The sequence below is a fragment of the Kogia breviceps genome, chromosome 3 (genome assembly GCF_026419965.1).
Source record: "Kogia breviceps isolate mKogBre1 chromosome 3, mKogBre1 haplotype 1, whole genome shotgun sequence".
In the NCBI taxonomy this organism is placed as follows: Eukaryota; Metazoa; Chordata; class Mammalia; order Artiodactyla; family Physeteridae; genus Kogia; species Kogia breviceps.
This window is the reverse complement of record NC_081312.1, coordinates 105616377-105629994: the sequence shown is the minus strand read 5'-3', so window position 1 is coordinate 105629994 and position 13618 is coordinate 105616377. Positions and strand designations below refer to the sequence as shown.

The window sequence follows — 13618 nt, the reverse complement described above, 5'->3', positions numbered from 1 at the left end:
TGTGCTCCACAACGGGAGAGGCCACAGCAGTGAGAGGCCCGCGTACCACAAAAATTAAAAATAAAAATAAAAAAAATTTAAAAACCAAGGGGAAGAAATTAAAAACAAACAAACAAAAAGAATGACCTTGCCTACGAAGAAGCAAGAAAACACATCCCTAAGGAAGAGAGCTGGGCCTGGTTAGCTGGCCAGCACAGAGCGTCTTCTGTGGGCCAAAGGCCGGGCCTGCCTGGGCAGCAGCAATGAGGGACCAGAGGTCAGGAAGGTCCCCTCTCCTAGCACAGGAGCTCCTCTAAATGCTGGAGGATGACAAGGTGGGCGGGGTAGGGAATAGGTCATCAAATACACAAAAGAAACAGGAAAAATGTCTGGTTCCACAACCCCCTCCAGTAATACTACATGAAAGGGTTTTCATACTTGCTTTAATTTCTATTTTTCCTCTTTATTGTGAATATACATCCAGAAAAAATGTTTAAAATATGTGTTCAACTAAGCAAATTATTGCCAAGCAAACCCCTGTGTCACCACCAGTCAAATGCATCCCAGTGGTACCTCCTCGCTCCCTGCCCCCTGCCTGGATTTCTGCCCCCAGGCATTTGCAGGAAGCCCTTCTGAAATGGTTTTATAGTTGACCAGGCGTCCTTGCGTCCAGTGATGATAGTGAGAGCTGCGTGTCTCTGTAACGTCTATCAAGCAGTGTATGCACAGCTTTAGATCAACCTTCTTTCTCTCAATATTATAGTACTTTGAAGATTTAACACTGTTGCTGAATGCATCTGTAGTTCATTCTATTCCTGCTATATAGTGTATGAATATGCTTTCTTTTTTAGTCCATTACACTATGGATGGACATTTGCATTGTTTCCATTTGGGGACTGCTATAACAAAAATACCATAGACTGGGTGGCTAAAACAACAAACATTTATTTTGCACAGTTCTGGAGGTGGGAAGTCCAAGATAAGGGAGACTGCATGGTCAGAGGTCGGGTTCTGGTGAAAGCCATCTAGACATCTTCATGATTTAAAGATGGCTGTCTTCCCGTGTGATCTCACATGGCAGAGAGAGAAACTCTGTTGTCTCTTGTATAAGGTCACTAATCCCACATGAGGGCCCCACCATCATGACCTCCCAAAGGCCCCACTTCCAAATACCATCACATTGGGGACTGAGTTTCAACGTATGGACCTGGGGGACACATTCAGTCCATGGCAGAGGCTATGATCAACATATTGCTAAGAACATACTTGCATATGTCTTTGGCTGCAACACACACACATGCTAGTAAGTTAAGTAGCTCCTAGAGGAACTGCAGGCTCGTGGGTATGCAAATCTTCAGCTTAGAAGACACTGGCACACCATTCTCCAAAGTGATTACAGCACCAGCAGTATTACGAGTTCCTGTGATTTCACACCCTTACCAATCCCTGCCGTTGCCAGTCTTGTTGTGTGGAGCTAGTTCATTGTGATTTTATCTTGCATGGTTAAAGCACATGTATATGTTTATTGTCCATTTGGATGCCCTCTCTTTGGAAATACCTGCCCATTTTTCCATTTTACTCACTGTTCTATATTTTTCTTACTGATTTTTAGATGTACTTTATATATTCTGGATATGAGCCCCTTGCTGGTTACATGTGTTGCAAATATCTTCTTCCACTCTGTGACTTAATGTTTCTCTCTTTCAATGGTATCATTGAGAAAGAAAAGTTCCTTAATTTAAATGAATCAAAGCCATCAAACATTTTATCATTAGTGTCTTTTGAATCTTGCTTAAAAGACCTTTCTTTAGGCCAAGATCATGAAGTTATTCTTCTATATTTTCTTCTACAGCTATATTATTTGCCTTTCATCTTTCTTCTTCATTGTTAAAATATATAACATGGTATTTACCATATTAGTTATTAAGTTCATTCACACTATTCTGCAACCATCAGCACCACTCATTTCCAGAATTTTTCATATTCTCAAACTGAAACTCTGTACCCATAAAATATTCCCCATCCCCCCCTCCTCCCAGCCCCTGGTAGAAGCCATTCTCCTTTCTGTCTCTATGAATTTGGCTACTCTAAGTACCTCATATAAGTGCAATCATACTATACTTGTCCTTTTGCATCTTATTTCACATAGCATCATGTCCTCAAGGTTCATTCATGTTATAGCATGTCTTAGAATTTCCTTTTTTAAGGACTTTTTCATCTTTTCAAGCCTATACTTTTATGCACTTGCATTTTTCTCTCCTCAGTATATACTGAAAAGACTGTCCTCTCCCCATTGCTCCTGCAGGGTCACCTTTTGTCCTAAGTCAAATGAGCTTATGTGCCTGGGCCTGTTTCTGGGCTCTCTATTTCGATCCATTGGTTTATTTTATATTTTTGAGCCAATAATCAGGCCGAATTCATGGGCTTGCCACCAATGCAGCTGCTCAGGGCCCCATGCTCAGAAGAGCCCAGCACTTGATTTAATATTTGCCTACTAATGTCTTGGAATTCTTGAAAGGCCTCACATTTTCATTTTACACTGGGTCCTGAAAATTACACAGCCAGTCTTGCCAGTAACACATTGTATTATTTTAGTTTTATAGTAAATTTGAAAACTTCCCGCTTTCCTCCAATACTTCTTTAAGACTATCTTGGCTATTTTTGGTCCTTGCCATTTCCATATAAAATTTAGAATCAGCTTCTCAAGTTCCACCAAAAAAAACAAAAACTGCTGCTTTTGTGATTAAGGTTACATTAAATCTATAGATCAGTTTATGGAGAATTGAAAATACTGAGACTTCTGATCCAAAAACATAGTTAATTCCTCCAAATACTTAGATTTCTTAACATCTAAAAAAGGTTTTTACATTTTCATCCCTATGCATGTTGTACAAATATCCAAGGAAGCTGACTTTCTTAAACTGTGGTAAAAACATGTAACATAATATTTACTATCTTAAACATTTTTAAGCATATAGTATTGTTAACTCTGCCCACATTATTGCACAAGGGTCTCTAGGACTTTCTCATCTTGCAATTCTATACAGCTCCTCACTTCCCCCTCCCATTAACCCCTGGAAATCAGCGTTCTACCTTCTGCTTGCAAGTTTACTATTTTAGATCCCTTATATTGATACAAGTAGAATGATACTGTATTTGTCTTTCTGTGACTGGCTTACTTCACTTAGCATGTCCTCAAGTTTCGTCCATGTTGTAGAATGTGTCAGAATTTCCTTCCTTATTAAGACTGAAAAATATTCTATTATATGCATAGACCACGTTTTCTTTACCCACTCCTGTTGACAGACTTTTTTAATAGCTCTTTATTGGAGTATAATTGCTTCACAATACTGTTAGTTCCAACACTTGGATATTGTGAATGTTGCAGTGAACATAGATGCAAATCTCTTTGAGATCCTATTTTCAATTCTTTTGGGTGTACATTCAGAAGTGAGATTGTTGGAGTATATGGTAATTCTATCTTTAATTTTTTGAGGAACTGCCATACTGTTTTCCATAGGGGCTGCAGTCAAACAAATTAGATTGAATTATTAGAGGCAGTATCATTAACTATGAAAAAGTGATGACTATCTCATTTTGGATTTAAAAGCTTTTATCATGGGGACTTCCCTGGCGGTCCAGTGGTTAAGACTTCGCCTTCCAGTGCAGGGGGTGTGGGTTCCATCCCTGGTCGGAGAGTTAAGATCCCTCATGCCTCACAGCCAAAAAAAAAACCACATAGAACAGAAGCAATGTTGTAACAAATTCAGTAAAAACTTTAAAAATGGTCCACATCAAAAAAATCTTTAAAAAGAAAGTTTTTATCAGAGGCAAACCAAGAGAACCACAATACTTTAAGATATTCCAACAGCCATTTTAAATTGTTCACTAGTTTCTGCTGGCAGAGCAGAAAAATCTTCCAGTCTAGTAGAGTTTGCCAGAAGTTGATACAACAAAAATAACATTCAAGTATACAAATGATCAATAGGACTTAAAATAGACTTATAAACTGTATCGGTATTACACCATTAAGATATATGTACACACACATAAAGTTCTTGACCATCTCTATAAATCCAATTTCAGCCATTTTAGAACTTTAAAAACATACATCTATGTATTCAAAACAAGAAAAAAACAGGGACTTTCCTGGTGGTCCAGTGGTTAAGACTCCATGTTCCCAATGCAGGGCGCATGGGTTCGATCCCTGGTCAGGGAAGATCCTGCATGCCCTGCAATATGGACCAAAAAAAAAACAAAGTAAAAAATACTGAAAATGGTTATCTAGTCACACCAACACTTTTACAATTTTTTATTTTTATTTTTGGCTGTGGTGGGTCTTCGTTGCTGCATGCAGGCTTCAGTAGTTGTGGCTCGCAGGCTATATAGAGCAACGGCTCAGTAGCTGTGGCACACAGGCGGCTTAGTTGCTCCACATGTGGGATCTTCCTGGACCAGGGCTTGAACCCATGTCCCCTGCATTGGCATGGGACACTGCACCACCAAGGAAGTCTAACACTTTACAATCATTAAGGCTATTTTCACAGACATAAACTATTCACCAAGGTCATATGTAGAAATTGCCTTTAACTAAATATTATTCCATTTAGTATACTGCTCATTTTTTTAAAAACTACAACTGTTTAAAAATGTTGATGCATCTTAAATATCTGTGCTAAAAAAAGTTACCAGAAACAAAATACTAAAAACATTTTTGACTTGGTAATGCATTATCCCATTTATCTTTGGCTAAATGTAAAATCAGTTTTTATTACCTGAGCACAACATTAATAAAGAGAAAAGGGAAAGGGAACCCCCAGGATTCAAACTTTGCCAGACAATCCAACAAATAGAAGTTAAATGTACTCATTTTAAATGTTAGCTTTTACCTTTAACATAACTACTCAGTGCTTACTCAGCATATTATATTTGCAAATAAAATTGACTTTGGTAGTATTTTCTCACAAGTCATTAATTACACAAAGCTTATCTTGCTCCCACAAATAGTCAATCTTCTATCTCTCCCCTCAAATGCTCTTTCCAACGGCTGGACCTTTAGCAGGTCAGTAAGATGAATGGCAAGATAGCAATGCTTTATGTGACCCACTAAGCAAGCAGTTAAGACACCCATAAAGGGAAGATGAGGAACTATTAATCTATGAAAATCTATGAAAAAGGCAGCTCTCACTAAAGCTACCAACCATTGAAATCTGGTATTATCCAACGACTAAAAAGTTCCTTTGGTTTTTAAGTTTAAAAAAAAGACACATTTTTCATTTTCACTGAGAATTTTATTGAACAACATATTTACCATTTTGTTCCACTACCTTGTGCCATTTTTCAGGCAACTCATAATTCCATCTTCCCAAAACTTTTTATCTTTTTGAGCAAAGAACTGTTCCAGGTGCCTTTTACAGTCTTCCAGGGAATTGAAATTTTTTTCTGTTAAGAGAATTTTGTAAAGACCAAAATAAATGGAAATCCGAAAGTGCAATGTCTGGTGAATACAGCGGATGCATCAGAACTTCCCAGCCAAGATATAACAGTTTTTGCCTGGTCATCAAAGAAACATGCAGTCTTGCGGTATCCTGATGGAAGACTATGCATTTTCTGTTGACTAATTCTGGACGCTTTTTGTCAAGTGCTGCTTTCAGTTGGTCTAACTGGGAGCAGTACTTGTTGGAGTTAATCGTTTCGTTTTCCAGAAGGAGCTCATAATAGAGGACTCCCTTCAAATTTCACCATATACACATCACCCTCTTTGGATGAAGACCAGCCTTTGGTGTGGTTGGTGGTGGTTCATTTCGCTTACCTCACGATCTCTTCCATTCCACACTGTTGTACAGTGTCCACTTTTCATCACCCGTCACAATTTGTTTTAAAAATGGAATGTTTTCGTTATGTTTAAGTAGAGAATCACATGTGGAAATATGGTCAAGAAGGTTTTTTATTTTCTACTTAACTCGGGGGTCCCCAACCCCCAGGCCTGGTAAGAACCAGGCCGCACAGCAGGAGGTGAGCGGCAGGCAAGCTAGTGAAGCTTCATCTGCCCCCCTCCATGGCTGCCCATTGCCCACATTACCGCCTGAACCATCCCTGCCGCCGCATCCCACCCCCAACCCCCGTCCATCTGTGGAAAAACTGTCTTCCACGAAACCGGTCCCTGGTGCCAAAAAGGTTCGGGACCGCTGTCTTAACTTATGTGGAACCCAAACATCAAAGCAATTGACATAACCAAACTGGTGCAAATGATTTTCAACACTTGATCTGGATATTTTGAGTATGTCAGCTATCTCCACGTGGTATAATGTTCATTGTTCTCAGTGAACGTCTCAATTTGATTGCTATCAACTTCAACTGGTCTACCAGACTGTGGAGCATCATCCAGCAAGAAATCTCCAGCATGAAACTTCGCAAACCACTTTTGACATGTTCAATCAGTCATAGCACCTTCTCCGTACACTTCACAAATCTTTTTTTGCATTTCAGTTGCATTTTTACCTTTCTTGAAATAATAAAGCATATGCTGAAAATGTTGCTTTTTTTTCATCTTCAATATTAAAATGGCCACTCAAAAATTCACCAATTTTGATAAGTTTTTTTTAAATGCACTCTGATATAACAGCTGTCACAATACAATCTAACAAAGTTGTTCTGAATGAAGTTAAAGACAGCTAAGTGCTACTAGAGCCAGCTTACAGGAAAACCGAATGAACTTTTTGGCTAACCCAAGCTTCATAAAGAAGAGGCCCATGAAAGCACAGCACTCTCTCACCTGTAAAAGTAAAAAAGAAAAAACAAGTACTGGGTTAGTTGTGATTTCTCTTCATATTTAAGAATACTCACATCTGGGAGAGCCATCACACTCGTATTATGATATTTCTCAAAAAATTAGGCAAGTGAATAAGGCAATATATCCATCAACACTTCAGATCAAACTTGAATATAACAAAAAAACCTTAGCATCTAATGTAAATGACTTAAAAACAATTAGGATATCAACCTATTTAAATCATCAAATCATGTATCATCTGCTAAGCAAATAAAATCTACTATAGCTATCTACTGGCAGGGTTGGTTTATTTTTCAATATACATCTGGGATTTAAAGAAATTTTAAGACCTTATGCTCTACTTATTCTTTCCCTCCTTCCAACCCTTTTAAACTGATTAAACTAAGAAAAACATTCTATACATAAAAATTTCAATGTGCATCAGATACAGCTGGTTTTTTTTTTTAAGAGGTCCCACTATGTTCATGCCTTCAGTGTGGTCAGTGATGCTCTGGGTATTGGGCTGCTTCAATAAACAATAACAACAACAACAACAACAACAACAAAACAGACAAGAATTCTTAACTTTGGAACTTAGAAACTACCATTAAGACTTGCAAGACTAAATAAAATTTTAGGGACTGGAATAAGATCTGGAAGACATCCCTACTCATCAGACAAATCAGGCAGGCAATTCTTGGCAGTACCTCAAAATATCACTTGATTGTAGAAGAAATAGATTTCTCACATTATTTTCAGTCCACTTGGTTTCAACAGACCCAGAGGTACCAGAAGTGTCAACACAGTCAGCTCTTTTAGCTCTAAAATTAAAATAGCCTACTAGCTCAATTCTGAAGAGACCATAGAGTAGTATGGGTGACAGTGATATGTAACCAGTTTTACACAATTTACTGGATTTCATATTTTAACTGTTTTCATAAACAATAAGAAGAGTGACTGATAAACTACTTGGGAAGGTCACAGGGAAGGGCCCAAGCTGAGGAAAACAACTGGTACAAAAGCATAGAAGAAACATGATATAAATTCTTGTGCAGTGGTCCACTCTGAGGAACCACTGCCTGAGGCTGCTAGGCCTATGCAGAACTTAAAGTGGAGACTAAAAACAGGGAGACCAAAGACTTTTCCCAACAGGGACAGAACAGAAATAGGTATGAATCAAAAGCAGTGACGACAGCTAAGCCAAAGCAGAAACAGTTTAAACTGACTTCCAGCATGGTGGGAGCATTAATCAGAAAAGGAAATGGAGGGAGGGGGTTTCAGATCAATTTTGGAATAAGTTACAGTGGCTACAGGATGTCCAAACTAGAGCCATCTAGTAAGCAGTTGAGTATATATGTCTGGAGCTCAAGAGAAAGCTGGGCTGGAGCCATTGCTGAATACTGTGGACAAGAATGAGACCATGGGGATGTAGATAAGGTTTAGGGCCTAAGCAGCAGCACCAAAGATCAGACCTCTGTGCCTAATTTAACTCTCCAGGTACTCTTTTAAGCACCCTGAAAGTGGCCTTACTCCCCTCTCCATCCTTTTGGCTGCTGCCGCCAAAGACAACTGCACTGAGGCTAAGACACTCTGACCTCCATTCTAGCTACCTGGCCTTAACATCCTGTTGAAAAAATATACAGTAAGTTGAGGAGTATGAGCCAAGATAACAAATGCCTATTTTCTCACGGAAGTGGAAACACTGTTAATTGGGGAAGGAGCAAACCACTGTCTCAGATATGTTTTTTTAAACCTTAATCCTTGCTAATATCAAACTATAAAGGTAATTTTGCCCAGTGCTCTCAAATTCAAGGGTGATGAGATTCCAATTCGCCATCCTCCCACTGGTTTGCTTACTGGGGAACGTTACTCAAAGTCCAGCATCAGTCAGTCTCCAGACAAGCCAAAAGAGTCTTCCCCCTGACAATGGGCTAGATGCCTAATAGTGTTCTTTACCTTATGCTTTAACATTTCAAGTGAAAGACCAAGTCCGGTGCAAACCAGTCAGTCACTGTGCTTAAAAACTGCTTATAACATATGTTGTATCATTATTAAATTAAGAAAAACTTTCAAGTTTAAAAGAATCATGAAAAAAACTATTTCTGATCATTCATATTCCCACCATTACAGAAGCTCAATTCTTCTACAATGTTTTAATATAATTTTTAGTTCCCAAAGACTATTCCTTTTTCCTGAAAATGTCTTATAAATAGCTAATCATAATTTCTTAAAGATGGTTATACAACTCAACTTTGACACAAGAGTAGAAAACATGTCTGGAAAGTGATGGTAACTGCAGATTCTTGGGTAGCTTCAGAACCTTGCAGAGGGGCTTCCCTGCTGGCACAGTGGTTAAGAATCAGCCTGCCAATGCAGGGGACATGGGTTCAAGCCCTGGTCTAGGACGATCCCACATGCCACAGAGCAACTAAGCCCATGCTCCACAACTACTGAGCCTGAGTGCCACAACTACTGAAGCCCGTGGTCCACAACGAGAAGCCACCACAATGAGAAGCCCGTACACTGCAACTAGAGAAAGCCTGCACAGAGCAAAAAAGATCCGATGCAGCCAAAAATTAATTAAATAATTTTTAAAAAAATCTTGCAGATACATTGGTTCCTACTCTTGTCTAATTCACCACTATAGCAGCACATGGATTCTCCTTCACTATTATCTCCACTCACTCTACCAACCCTCTAGTTTAGAACTAAGGCACTTCCTCCAGAAAGCCATCCTTAACTGTCCCAGACCTGGGTGATTCTCCTTTGGTATCTTACAGTGGGGATTAATTTTTTGCACCATGGACCCTTCAGTCTGATTAAGCCTTTGGACCTTTTCCCAGAATTTTTCTACAAACACGTAAAACAGTATTACAAAGGAAACCAACTGTACTGAAATAGTTTTCAAAACATTTAAAATATCATGTTCTATGGTATTATATGAGCTCCTTAACTGATGTAAACATTTAGCTGCTGATCCAATAACTACCACAATTCTGAAGTAATGAAGAGCATACATTACATCTGAATGTATCTCCCACAACTGTAATGCTGGGATGTGAAAACATACAGCTAATACTACTGTGGGGTTTTTTGTTTTTTTGGTCGCATTGGGTCTTAGTTGCGGCACGCAAGCTCTTCATTGTGGTGTGCGGGCTCCTCTCTAGTTGTGGCATGCTGGTTTTCTCTCTCTAGTTGTGGCATGCGGGCTCCAGAGCACGTGGGCTCTGTAGTTGGGGAGCCCGAGCTCAGTAGTTCTGGCGCACGGACTTAACTGCCCAGCGGAATGTGGGATCTTAGTTCCCCCACCAGGGATGAAACCAGTGTCCCCTGCACTGGAAAGCTGATTCTTTACCACTGGACCACCAGGGAAGTCCCGGGTTTTCTTTGCTTTTTCTTGGGGGGCGGAGGGGGGAATCTACATTCATAACTGAAATACTAAATTTTAGCGAGACAATAGAAAAAAAACATTTTCCCCTCCAAGTTCACGGATCTTCTGAATTATAAACACTGACCCTAGATTAAGAATCCCTGCTGTAAAACATCTAGTTTAAAAAAAAAACAAAACAATCCATAGAACTCACACAACTTCTCTGGGTGGGAGAAAGCAGGTATTAAGAGTCAGTTATAGCAGAAACACCCTTGGAAACCTCTTAAATATTCCATAAAGTTACAGTATACTTGTGTTTTGTGTACATGACTCAAAGTAATTCTAACGCACACTAAAGTTTGAAAATCCCTACAACTTTTTGCAGACGTTTCGACATCCATGGTAACTAACACATACACCCATAATAATGAACGGGAATTTTAAAATGTTCTTGCTTGCCTTACAGAATTTTACTTCCATTTTAGTTTACTATTAAGCCTCAACTTTTTTTTTTTTTTTTTTTTTTTTTTTTTTTGCGGTACGCGGGCCTCTCACTGTTGTGGTCTCTCCGGTTTCGGAGCACAGGCTCCGGACGCGCAGGCTCAACCGGCCATGGCTCACGGGCCCAGCCGCTCCGCGGCATGTGGGATCTTCCCAGACCGGGGCACGAACCCGTGTCCACGGCATCGGCAGGCGGACTCTACCACTGCGCCACCAGGGAAGCCCAAGCCCCCACTTTAATATAAATTAACTGGAAATCAAGTTCTACCGTCAGCCAAGGCATGTCGATCAAAGACAATAAAAACTCAACTTTCGAATCACTGTTAATCACGTATTATTGCAATTAGTCAAACAACTGCTGTACTTAAAAGATGACACCAAGGCAATGGGACTTATAAATGGAAACCGAATACCATTAAGGTAGTTTTTATTTATTGTTTTACAAGCAACTGAACAGCAAGAGCGCACTCACATTTCCATAGGATCTTGGCACTCGGCTTTTCAGAAAGCAAAGGGCAACACAAAGCCGACCCAGACGCTCGCGCTTTTTCTCTCCTGTCCCCACCCACCTCTTTGAGGTAAGCACCGGGGAACCGGTCCCTGGAAGGCGGCGATGGAAGAAGGGGGTGCTGCAACTGCCCTAAAGCGGCGTCTGCGGCTGGGAACCGGGGGATCAAGGCGCTGGCGGCCAAGATGGGATGGCCATCTTGCAGCGGCCATTTTACAACGCAGTTCTCCCGCCCGCAGGCGCGAAGCCCACCCCCCCAGCCGCAGCCCGGAGGCTACACCGAGCGCGACCACCTCGGGGCTCGAGGCTGCTCCCGGAGCACCAGCCGTTGGCCGCCCACGCAGCCGGAGGGGCCCGCACCGGCGCCCGAAACCGCCGCCGCTCCCTCTCCTCCCACATCTCTTCCCCTGACGGCCACCTTGGCGCACCCGTCGCCTCCCTGCAATAGGCTACTTTCTCCAGGCCTTCTTCCTCAGAACAAACTGCCCTAAGGCTCTGCCACGCGGCAACGGTTCCCTCTGCCACTTTAACGCCTGCCTAATGCTTTCTCTTCACACGGTATTTTCTCCTCATGACGCACCGAAATAACCCGCCTCAATGGCTTTCCCAGCACAAAGACCTGCCCGCTGCCTCCTCGCAGCGCAGCCCTTGCCGTCCCCGGTCCTCGAACCTCAACCACCCCAGCCCGCCTGCCTCCCTCTCCTGCGCCTGTTACCGAGCCCAGCCTTGTTCTGCTCGCCGCAAGACAGGCCAATAAATCGGGTGCTGAGTTGTTGGAACAAGGAATAACAATTTTAATCAGAAAGCTAGCCGACCCAAAAGATGGCAGACTAGCATCTCAAAATTTTTTTAAAAAAACCATTTAACCTCAATCCAAATGCCGGCTCCTTTTATATAGAAGGTGGGGGGGGGGAGAGGCCCACTGTGGCGCCCACCAATGGCTGAGCGGGACCACTTACCGGTGGCTCACCGGTGGCTCGCTTTGGGGAGGAGCCCGCTGCTGCGCCCACCAATGGCTGAGTGGCGGTTGCTAGAGCAGCGAGGCTGCTAGGACTCGCGTCTGCCCCTCCCCTATTACAATTCTCCCTCTCCCTTTACACGCTGTTAGACGCCTTTTCCCCAGGGGCTCAGACTCACCCTCCTGGAATTTAGGCTTCAGGTCATGCTTCGGAACCATTTGTAAGCGATTCGCAGCCGCCTCCTCCCTCTCCTACCTCCCCTGACTACTGCCCCCTATTCTCTATCCCACCCAACGCCGCGTCAGACGCGCCGCCATCTCTACATCCTGGGCCGGATTTACCAGCACACGCGGAGCTGACAGCATCGCGACCCGCGCAGCCGCTGCTCCAGCCAATGGCAGCCCGTGCCCCGCCTGCACACGTGCCCCGCCGGCGCCGTCCCTGGGCAAGCCAGGATTGGTAGCTCCAAGGCACTTGAGGCGCCGCGAGGTGGGGGAGCGGCGGCGGCTTCTTCGCATCCCCCACCCCCTAATGCTCTGCCCCCCCCACCCCCGGGCTGCCTGGGATTTTTAAAGCTTAAATTTGATTTTGTGTGTTGTTGGGGAGAGGGAAGGGAGGCGGTGCCTCACCTGCAATAAAATAATGGGAAAGGCCCAGTTTCGGAGACCCTTAGGCAATATAGGGACACAAAGATGTGGGCTTTGAAATGGCTTGAGAGAAAAGGCTACCTCTGAAGCCTACTTTCAATAGCATCTCGACTAGTTTCTGCATAGGAAAGGTTTAGGGTCAGCAGTCTGGCCGGAAGAGGGTAGGTAATGGAGTTTGCGTCTAGAAGTTTCGTTGTTTAGCAAGCTCACTGCCAGTTTATTTGGTGGGACTGACGGCCATCTGTCGGGTCCTGCTCCTCCCCTTCTCCAGCCCCGGTCCTGCGGAAATGAGGACGGAGAGGGAGACACAAGACAGGCTGGGGGGAGTCGAAGTCTGGCTTTTTGAGATAATGGAGTTCAGCCCACCTCCGAAAGAGGCCAACGTGAATAATACCATACGATACCGAGGTCGGGGTTCTGCACCTGCCCTATTTGTGCAAATTTTTGTCAACCTAATTTCTTTGAGCTATTATTGAATATACTCACAAATGAATTTCCTCATGTCAGTTCCCCTGTTCAAAAAGTGTGTAGTTTGCTCAGCTGCAAAATGGGAAGAATAATAGTACCTTTCCATCGGTTTACTGTGAGAATTGCATGGAAAGGCTTAATGCGGTGCTGAACAGTGAATTGGTGCTTAAGAAACGTTAAGGAGGATAAATCCCAAAGTGCTTAGCTTGGCATTTGAAGTCCTTCCACAAACAGTCCCCAACCGTCCTCCAGGCTTTATACTTGTCTCATCAGTGCCTTTTCTAACCCGCCCCTGCAACATGCTATGCACCCCATGAATTCCAGACGCCTCTCCATTTATCTAACGCCAACTTCTCCTTCAATCTTCCCTTAACACAACCCCTTCTTTGACCACAGAAACCCACAGAGAACCCT

At 42.6% G+C, this 13618-nt stretch overlaps 1 long non-coding RNA gene across 2 annotated transcripts; it reads right to left on the bottom strand.

Moving 5' to 3' along the window:
- Positions 1-3832: 3832 nt before the first annotated feature.
- On the bottom strand, positions 3833-12485 carry LOC136793932 (uncharacterized). 2 transcript variants are annotated; one of them, XR_010840018.1, is made up of 3 exons: positions 12268-12410; positions 5291-6754; positions 3833-4211 (listed from the first exon to the last, which is right to left on the bottom strand). It is a non-coding gene; the product is annotated as an uncharacterized lncRNA (long non-coding RNA). The 2 variants fall into 2 exon arrangements; XR_010840017.1 differs by lacking the exon at positions 3833-4211 and having other exon boundaries at positions 5249-6754; positions 12268-12485.
- Positions 12486-13618: the final 1133 nt, after the last annotated feature.